Here is a 10,867-nt window from a genome sequence, read left to right as displayed (position 1 = left end):
TGATGCGACAAGCTTTGATCATCATCATTTGGCAATTATCTGCCATTCTTCTCCTTGTCTCTTCCCCTCTCAAGCTCTGTCAGGTTGGATGAGGGCGGACGCACATTTTCAGGTCTCTCCAGAAATATTTGACTGGGTTCAATCCCAGGCTCTGGCTGGGCCATCAAGGACATTCACAGAGTTGTCTATAAGCCACTCTTGCTGTGTGCTTAGGGTCATTGTCCTGTTGGAAGGTGAACCTTCTGCCCAGTTCAAACCCTCACAAAAACTTTTCAGAAATATTGTTTACAATATTGTTACTATTGGTCTAACATGGGTTTTTATTGTTATTTCAAGCAATTCGTAGTATTTCTGATTAAAAAGATCCTGTAAAGTGGAAAAAATGTAGTTGCTTTTTTTTTTAACAGCATTGAAGGAATCATGTGGGTTGTGAAGAATGTGAAGATGAGTAAATGATGACAGTTTTCAATGTTTATGTGAACTATCCTTTTAACCAAGAATGAATGGCCGTAACTGAAAAGAAAAACTGAAAACCTAGATTTCAAACCAGTTTGAAGGCCATCCAAATTAAAACCTAAAACTATTACAGATTTAAAGAATAAAAAAACACCCTGGGTGCCAAATTCATTCAATAGACTCCGTACACACAAGGTCGCTGACTAACACAACATTCATTGCCACGGGCGAGAGCTCATAATTATCCACTTCAAATGAACATACAGTGTGGCAGATCTAAGTATGTGGTCTTTACTACACATCCATGTTGTGTTCTTCTCCGGATGGTTCTTAACGGTGGAGTTCAAACCCCCTTGTGGAAGAAGACACACATATCGCACCATCCTGAGGAGGTATCTTCTTGTTACAGAGCAGACAAGACACAAACGCTGTAAAACACCAGACTTTACCCAGGGAAAAACAATAATGGGACGAGACGGGAAATAGAGGTTTCCTACACTATGGATCGACAGCAAGGAAACACAAACCAGCACAGACAGTCACAGACAACTTTTATTTCCTCTGTAGATCAATTTCAATCTCTCGTCTCTGTCTTTCACTCTGCCATTCCTGATGTCTCCACTAAAATGGATATTTTTTACCAACACCCCCGAGGCAACTGCATGAGGAGGCATTAGCAACATCTGGTCCAGAAAAAGGCAAAGCGCAGGTCGTCTGGTTCAGGCTGCCTTCAGGCGTCAATACACACAAAGCATAAATAAAGGGCATTTTCATACGAGCTCTCGAGGATTGAACAAGGCTCAGTCATGCTGTCTGAATTGGCCCTCTCCATCTAGAGAAATATCCTAATTGGCCATCCCTGTTAGAATTGACATCAATGCAAGGGTTGCCTAAGTGATGGAATTGTACATTCATGAGCTGTGACATCCAGACAGGTCACTTGACGAGTTATTCTCAGCTGGTGATTGTGAATGCGCTCACTCACGTAGACATACTTTTAATTTTTAGCATACTGACACATTACAGCTTATTCCTTGCAAATTTAGAGAGGAAGAGGGTCCTTGAACAACATTTAAAGCTACTAACCAGCATTTTAACACACTGTATTATGTGAAGCAAAAGTGAGTAAATAGATATACTAGCATTATCCTGCTTACTGGCTATGAAGGGCATAAAAAAATTATTTTTGAGGCTCTCAAAAAATATTTGAAATACATTTAAAAGATTAAATGACTCTTCCATAAGTGTTTATAAAAGTGCATAAGTGTTTAAAAAAACTCTCTGATAAAATTGTATAATAATATCCTCACTGATAAAATTGTACCTGATTACCTTATTCAGAAAGACATCAATAATGATTTCAAATCAAATAATGAATTCTACCAAATAAGAGAAAAAATATTCATCAGACTGATTATCAAACTACCACACTGATACATTTTAATAACATTAAAAATGTTATTTAAAAAATCATATATAAAACTACAGTTAAAACTAACTGAACACTGAACAAAAGACTAAACAGTGAACTTTATGAATAAAGTTATTTATAACTTTAATAATTATATTCATTGTTATGAATATAATTATTTGTTTCAGAAATATGAACTTGTCAAGGGTAACAAATTATTACATGAAAATATGTAAATATACTAAGAAATAATAGGATATTAAGATGGCAAATAAGAGTGATTTCATGTTAAAATGAAGGAAAGAGTCACATGCAAAATAAAATAAAATTTAAATTAAATAAAAATAAAATAAAAATGCTCAGACTGTAACCTCCTGAGTTACACTGGTGTCTTTATATTAATCTATTATTTATATATTTATTTTAAGCTTTTTAAAATATTTAAGGTTGTAATAAAGAATAATAAATCATTTTATTAATTATACAATACATATTTGCTATAATTTAAATGGAATAGATTTACTTATAAAAATAGGTCTTTCATTTAGTTTTGATGCATTTCTGGTTTAATTTGAATGTAGTCCCATCCACATTCAGTTCTATTCAAATACAGATACATTTTGTCATAGCAGCATTTATAAAGATACAAATAATGACTTTGCTTCACAGCAAGCCAATTTGTTATTATAGAATACTAAAAAACTAAACAAAATCTTTGTGATTTCCTCCTGGAATTTGTAAGTGACAAAGAGGAAATCAGAAGCAAACCTGAACATAAAAAAAAAAAAACATTCAAGTGATAGCTGGTTGAGCAAATAACTACCACAGCAGTTTCCCAGGTGCAGCGTGTGCATGTCAGTCGGTAAACATTTACTGCTTTTCAATGTGAGAATGGAATTTTCCGCTAGCAACCTCTTTATCCTCTCCTGATATTTTTCTCAGCCAGACAGAACCGTTTCCATATCAAATCTAATGCTGCTTTTGGGTCCAGTGCACTCTCAATCTGTTAAACCAACACTGTTTTAACAGATTGCACATCTGAGCACACAACATCTGTCAACTATTAGACAACAGTCAACCGCTTATCTTAAAATCTTAAACGTTGATCTGTTTAAGTCCATATTACGCAAAAAAAGAAGAAAATATGTAATACACACACACAGACACAAAAAAACCCTCTTCTTTCTCCCACACTTTGACAGCCAGCAACTGGGCGAAATTGATGGGAGGGTTTGGCTGGAACTGGATTCGACTTGTTGGGGGTAGGCAGCCACAATTGCAGGCTAGTTACGAAAACAATACTACTTAAAAACTGACATATTGAGGGTTATGTTCAGTGCAATAGCTTTGAAGCTGTTAAAGAGTAGTTTTGGGCTGGCTGGCCACATACAAAGTCAGATTTAAATCTGGGACAGCATACCCAGCAATTTCAGCCCGTCACACCCTGACTCTCCCAAGGTATCCAGCCTTTATTTTTAACTGTCTGTTTCTCTACACGGCCTCTGATGGAACTAGCACTGACTATCCTTGGATATATAACAGACAAAGCTTTTTTGACGCTGAAAGCAAGCCGTAGCTCTGTAGTAATGTGGCTCTCTTCAAGAGTAACGGCCCCTGAGCCAGCCCGTTACCACAAGGTCATTGAAAGCATTTTCAAAGGCATGAAGAAGAGCCCGAGGATCATAAACATTGAAACAAAAGGTATTTGTTAAGGTGCATTTAACCTGTGCCTTAAAACAACAAATCTAGGTCAAGGTTGACTTTTTCGCCAGGTTGCCCATGCAGAACTACAGGACTATTGACTTCGGAGTCATTTTAACTAAATAGTTCACTCAAAAATGAAAATTTGCTGAAAACTTACTCACCCTCAAACCATCAAAGATGTAGATTAGTTTATTTCTTCATCTGAACAGATTTGAGGAAATTTAGCATTACATAACTTTCTCACCAATGGATCCTTTGCAGTGAATGGGTGCCGTCAGAATGAGAGTCCAAACAGCTGATAAAAACATCACAGTTTTCCATCAAATCAATCATTAAAGCATTTTAACATTTAACCATCGCTTCTGGCCAAAATATGAGTCCATCATCCATAATAATTTGCTTCCTCCATTGAAAAATTCCATCCCCTGTTGTCCTCTCACATCAAAACCCACCGACATATTTGTTTAAAACTGTTTTGGACTGTTTTCACTCTTTAAAGGTGCTTGCATATTTCTCTCCTGATTCAGACGAGACAACTTTTTTACTGGACAAAGCAATTCTACGGATAGAGCACTCGTATTTTAACCGGAAGCAACGATTTGAAGTTAAAACTGTTTTAATGATGGATTTGGTTATTACAAACACAAAGCTTTTTCAAGATGTTAATCGATGGACTGGAGTTGTGGCCTGAGGGTGAAAACATTTTCAGTAAATTTTCATTTTTGGGTGACCTATTCCTTTAACTGTGACGGTGCAGGCAACAAACTCTACTGTCTGTTTTTTTTTTGTTTAAATCAGACGTCTATATTCCACATGATTAAAAAAGATAAATCATCAGTACATATGACATATGAAGCTTTTAAGAGCAATACCAACACACTAGCCAAGATTAAGGTTCCCCGGGGTGCACTACTATCTCCTCTTACTGTATGTTTATCTCCTTGTGAAACTATCATTGTTGGATAAAGTCATCAATCCTGTGCTGCAGAATCCCCCCTCAGAAGAGAACATGAGCGGTGCTGCTGAACAGGAGGAAGCAACACTCAGCTCTCACTGTGAAAGTCTGTGAGCTGACAGCAGACCTTGCTGAAAAAAGCCCAGCATCATAAAAAAGTGAGAAGTTACAATAATCAAAAATAAATATGTATTTCTTATCATTATGATAACAATATCCAGTCTTCAGTGTCACGTGATCTTTCAGAAATCACCTAATATACCGATTTGGTGCTTAAGAAACATCAATGTTGAAAACAGTTAAGCTGATTCATATTTTTGTTGAAACTCTGATATTTTTTTTCAGAATTTTTTTGATGAATAGAAAGTTCAAAAGAACAGCCTTTCTTAAATAGAAATCTTTTTTTAACATTATAAAATGTCTTTATTCTCACCTTTGATCAAAATGAATGCTTGCTAAACAAAATTATAACTTTCATTAAAAAAAAAAATCTAAAAATTTTCAACGGTAGTATATATATATATAACCTTTATATATAAAATTAATGAATACAATTAAATGGAAAATACAAAAAGAAATAAGTAATCCAAAAACTAACAAAACAATATTACTGTATGTTGGATGTATTTATATATATATATATATATATATACAGTATATATATATAAAAACATCATTAATCTCATGACTTCCAAAAGCAAAATAAAACAATAATAAACATTATCAAATTTTCTTTTAAAATCATTGTGTTGTTTAATGTTGACAGACCTAAAACTTTTGTAAAATATGTTTTTTTTCTCTCTACATTTTTCTTTCCCTCGACCACAATATGAAAACCCTTTTAAGTCTCAGTTGCAAATGAAGACGATTACTTGAGTCTTCTTTTCATCCAAGAAAAAGACCCTCAAGTGTCTCCTCTAAAGTTTTAGAAGAGATCTCAAAAGATGTCAAATACTGTGACCAGATACCTCAGTTGTTTCATTTATCCTCATTTATCATCTAAAACCAAGTTGATACTTACAGGTGCATCTCAATAAATTAGAATGTCGTGGAAAATCACAATTAAAAGAACCAAAGACTTAAACTACTTCAGTCTGTGTGCATTGAATTTATTTAATACACGAGTTTCACAATTTGAGTTGAATTACTGAAATAAATGAACTTTTCCACGACATTCTAATTTATTGAGATGCACCTGTATATGAAACACAGCAAAAGTAATTAAGTCTCATGTGCTGTGAAAGGGCAACCTCTGAGATGCAGCTAGGCTGTTTTGTCACAAAGCCTTATTGACTTTAACTCATAACGCAAACCACTTTTAGTTGACAGTATTGAGATATTTTCCACATGCTCTACAAAGCTTTGGTTTTTGGAGACATTTAAATGCCAGAGCGTGACACAGGCAGTGAGCCTCCACCACATCACAGGAGCCTTTTTAAGACATAAACCTTCACAGGCTCTCAAAAGAGATGACAAGAGAAATCAAATGTTCTCCTAAGTTGTACAATCCTGTTTAAACCAGACAATGAAATGCACAGACTGACTGACATTTCAGGTGCCCCACTGTTGATGCCAATTGCTACATATATGCTTAGTGTGACACAAAACTCCCTCTGAAAAGGTATACGGTTCAAATTAACCCGTCATATACCACCTAACACCCATGCATACACAAATACACACACCCCTGGAGGTGCAGCGATAAATCCCATAATGCCTGTCGCTCTGAACATTTGACATTTTTAGAGGTTTAATTACATGCTTGGCCTCCAAGAGTTGAGCAAAACCTGCAGCAAATTACACTATCACTATCCCCAGCTGCATGTCAGCTTTGTATTACTGAAGCCCTTCAGCAGTTGAACGCAATCACCTTTATGAATAAATAGGGTTCACACTCATGAGTGAACCGTAAAGGCGCGTGTCTATTCTGGGTTCACTTACGGGCAAGATTTGACATTTGGGTGGGCCTCAAAAAATGGATGGGGCTATTGTCTAATATAAAATTATAATTGATAACTGCAATGAAAAGCTTTTTTGCTCATTGGATTGGATGGATAGTTATTGTCCTCAGTTAGGTTTTACTGTGATTTTTTCATGTTTTACACAATTGGTCTGGCTCACCAATAGAAATGTTTATTACGAAATTTTATTAAAACAGATACACCCGTTCGAAAAGTTGGGATCAGTAAGATTTTTTTTTTTTAAAGAAATTATTACTTTTATTGAGTATGGGTGCAGTAAATACTACATTATTACACACAATTTCTACAAAAAAAAAAAAAACGGAATTTCATATTGATCAAAGAATTCAAAAAAAAAGTATCACAGTTATTACAGAAAGTATCACAGTTTCCATAAAATACTGCATTTATCTGCAACAAGCTACTATTTTTTTTAAATAAAAAATACAGTAAAAACAGCATTATAGTAAAATATTATTTAGCAATTTAAAATAACTGTTTTCTATTTTAAAATATTTTAAATAAGTAATTTATTTCTGTGATGGCAAAGCTGAATTTTTAAGCAGAATTTCCATGATCCTTCATAAAATCATTCTAATTTGCTGATTTGGTGCTCAAGAAATATTTACTTTTATTATTATCATTGTTAAAAACAGTGTGCTTAATATTTTTGTGGAAACCATGATAATTTTTTTGGAAAGTTCAAAAGAACATCATTTATTTGAAGTAGGTTTTTCTGTAACATTATAAATGTCTTTCATTTTTGATCAATTGAATGTGTCCTTGCTGTATAAAATAATTTTAAAAAGTCCTACTGGAACTTTTGAACCACAGTGTATGAGTTTAACTTGAAATAGTAAGCTTTCATAAGGGGTTACATCTTTAGCCAGTTGCCAACTGTGACACAACTAGTCATCAATACATTCACACACATGTCCAGACTGAGAAAGCAGCGAGTGTGTGAGTGTAAATCAGGTTAGAAGTACATGCTGTCGTGGCACAAAGATAATAACAAGAGAACTACTTCATCTGCTGTATAATTAAATACCAACATACTGGTGCAGGAATAAAGGAAAAGACAGACTCTTGATCGGCAAGATGTTTTTTTTTATGAAGTCCTCAGATATGCAAAGGGTGGGAATGCAAATAATTACTCGGCTCCAGTGGAACCAATTAATCTCACGTGTGGGGTGTAATTTGTCCCATAAAAAGAATACAAAGGAAATGCAAGCAGACACAATGTCGCACAAGTCGGCTGCAAGCCGCCGCTAATGAGAGATGAGTGAGAGAGAAAAGGAGGAAGACAAAGTGATGCAGCCCAGCTTAGAATGACGTGACGTCTTGACAGGACAGAGCATGTCGTACAGCTGCAGGCATAGCGGAGGCATGCGTAGAGTTGGGTTGATTATAGAAAGTTGCTCTAGTGACTCCACGTCCCGTCTAGAACAGCCAGACACTCAAAGTGCTGTCAGCACAAACCAACACACTTTCCTCATCCTCCAAGTAATTTGCTGATCATATTTTAACACCAATAAGAAGACAGACATCAACACATCAACAACTGGAAATTGGAGGAGGACGAGGAGAAAAAATGATAGCTTCAAGGGATAGTTTACCCAAATATAAAATTTTTGTCATCATTTACTCACCCTTGTGTCGTTCCAAACCTGTCCAACTTTCTTTCTCTAATGGAACACAAAAGAAGATGTTTCTAAGAACATTTCACAATTTTTTTTGCCCATACAATAAAAAGTCAATAGGGTCCAAATGCTGTTTTGAACCCCACTGACTTCCACTGTATGGACAAAAATATTTGTAACATTTTTCAAGACACATTTTTTGTGTTCAACAGAAGAAAGTCTGAAACACTATGGGGGTGAGTAAACTCGTCAACATATGGAGACTTGTATGATGAACTAATGTTTACTATAAGCCTAATACCTAATGACCTGCATTCTGTTGTCTCTGGAGACACAAAATGTGGGGCAAAGAAAAGAAAAATGCATGTGTGAGAGAGATATCTCTCCTCTGATGAGTAGCTTTTGCCTTTAAAAACACTTCCTAATAAGCTTATTAACATCTTAGAGAGAAGGAAAATAAAGTCTGATGGTGTATGCCACATTAAAATGCAGCACATTATTAAAACAACATGAATTTTAATGTAGATCTAAACCAATTAAGGTATTAAGGAGACTGAATAATTGCATTATGAGATGCTCAATCCCCATGGATTCACTTTCAAACTCCAAAACATGCATTATATTCTCCAAAGACTCCATTAGGAATGTAGTAAAGATTAAACATATATATATACACTACCATTCAAAAGTTTTGGGGCAGTAAGATGAACACTTATACAGAAGGGATGCATTAAACTGATTAAAATGGACTGTTTTCAACATTGACAATAATACAAAATATTTATTGGGCACCAAATCAGCAGATCAGAATGATTTATAAAGAATCATGTGACACTGGAGACTGTAGTAATGATGCTGAAAATTCAGCGTTGCAGTCACAGGAATAAATTACATTTGAAAATATATTAAAACAGAAAACATTTGTTTAAATCGTAGTATATTTCACAATATTACTGATGGTGAGAATAAAATACTTTAATATTATTTTTTTCAAAATTCTCTCTTTCTCTATGCATATCTCAATAAAAGCAGCACTGCTTTCACTTGAATTTAGATGTATTTTTTCTTAATTGACTAATGAAAATGCAGTATAAGCTTATTTTATGAGTATTGCCATCTTTTTATGCCCACAGTCGTCCAAAACTCACTAGAGAAGATATGATTAGAGATGCTATTTAAAATGTCCAATTAGCTTGTGCTTGTTGCATCACTTCTTGTTTGACTGATTCATTTCAAGTTCTCAAAGCTGAACATGCAAACTGGCTGCAAAGGCAACATCTGCAAGCAATCATAAAGAATAAACACACAGACATTACTTTACATATGAACGGGTAACTAGATCACTGGAAAAAAATTACAAATGTAATGAGGAGAATGAAAAATAATACAGCCAACAAAATGTATATAATATAATATCATATAATATAAAGAACATTAAAATGATCAGCACAGTAGGAGAATATTCATGCAAAATAAACAATGCATTGCCTGCAGTAGTGTTGGGCGATATGGTCATTTTTCAAATCGTCATATCGCCAGTCCATGAGATAGCCGATAGACGATATTATCGTGCATGGGTGGGTGGGGGCAAGAGAGAGACTCTGTACTTGTCATAGGCTATTTCATAACTATTTGGTGTTTTAAACCGCGAGAGAGGGAGTCTATGGAAGCACCACGAATCTAAATAATATACTTTCAAACATACATATATATTCGGATACAACAGTCATACATCGCTATTAGGACCGCGCGTCCTGTGACAAGTTTGCCACATCGACGCACGGAAGTTATCAGTATAAAAGGTCTGCAAAATCAGTCAACGGTGAAAATCAAAAGTAGATTTATTTTAAAGACCAACAGTTTAACACTAAATATTGGACATAAACGAACACGTTAAATATAAAGTATTTAAAACAGGTAAGTTCATATATTTGGAGTAAATTTAAATTAAACGGATACATCAGTCATACAGCGCTCCGGACTGCGCGCCCCATGACGAGCCCGACGCACCGCCACAGAAACAAGAATGAGATGCGTTCTAACATAACTGTGGCATTAAACTCAGTTAGTGAGCGCTCGGTTAATATATTGCACATATATCAGGGCTGTAGACTCATTCTTCCCACTGGTCGCTCTTTTGCGACTTTCTCAGTTGGTCGCACCAGCACATAATTTGGTCGCAATTTTTTTTTTGCTACAACATTTGATACACTAAATATTGGACATAAATGAACACGTTAAATATAAACGTATTTATAACTGGTAAGTTCATATATTTGGAGTAAAGTTAAATTAAACGGATACATCAGTCATACAGCGCTCCGGACCGCGCGGCACATGATGAGCCCGACGCACCGCCACAGAAACAAGAATGAGATGCGTTCTAACATAACTGTGGCATTAAACTCAGTTAGTGAGCGCTCGGTTAATATATTGCACATATATCAGGGCTGTAGACTCATTCTTCCCACTGGTCGCTCTTTTGCGACTTTCTCAGTTGGTCGCACCAGCACATAATTTGGTCGCAATTTTTTTTTTGCTACAACATTTGATATATCAATGCATGCTGATGAACTTTTATCATAGTTTATAGTTATATGATAACGAACGTGTTCAACATTCAACCCGTTCTTTTTCATCAGTAGTATTATTTTTTATTAAAATTTTGTGAACAGGAATTCCTCTTTTCGCGCACTTTCAAATTCGCGATCTTGGTGTCACGTTTTACAAGAAAAGATAA

This window comes from Sinocyclocheilus rhinocerous, unplaced genomic scaffold (assembly GCF_001515625.1).
Source record: "Sinocyclocheilus rhinocerous isolate Xijiao unplaced genomic scaffold, SAMN03320098_v1.1 scaffold100, whole genome shotgun sequence".
Classification (NCBI taxonomy): domain Eukaryota; kingdom Metazoa; phylum Chordata; class Actinopteri; order Cypriniformes; family Cyprinidae; genus Sinocyclocheilus; species Sinocyclocheilus rhinocerous.
Note: the sequence above shows the minus strand (reverse complement) of the source record.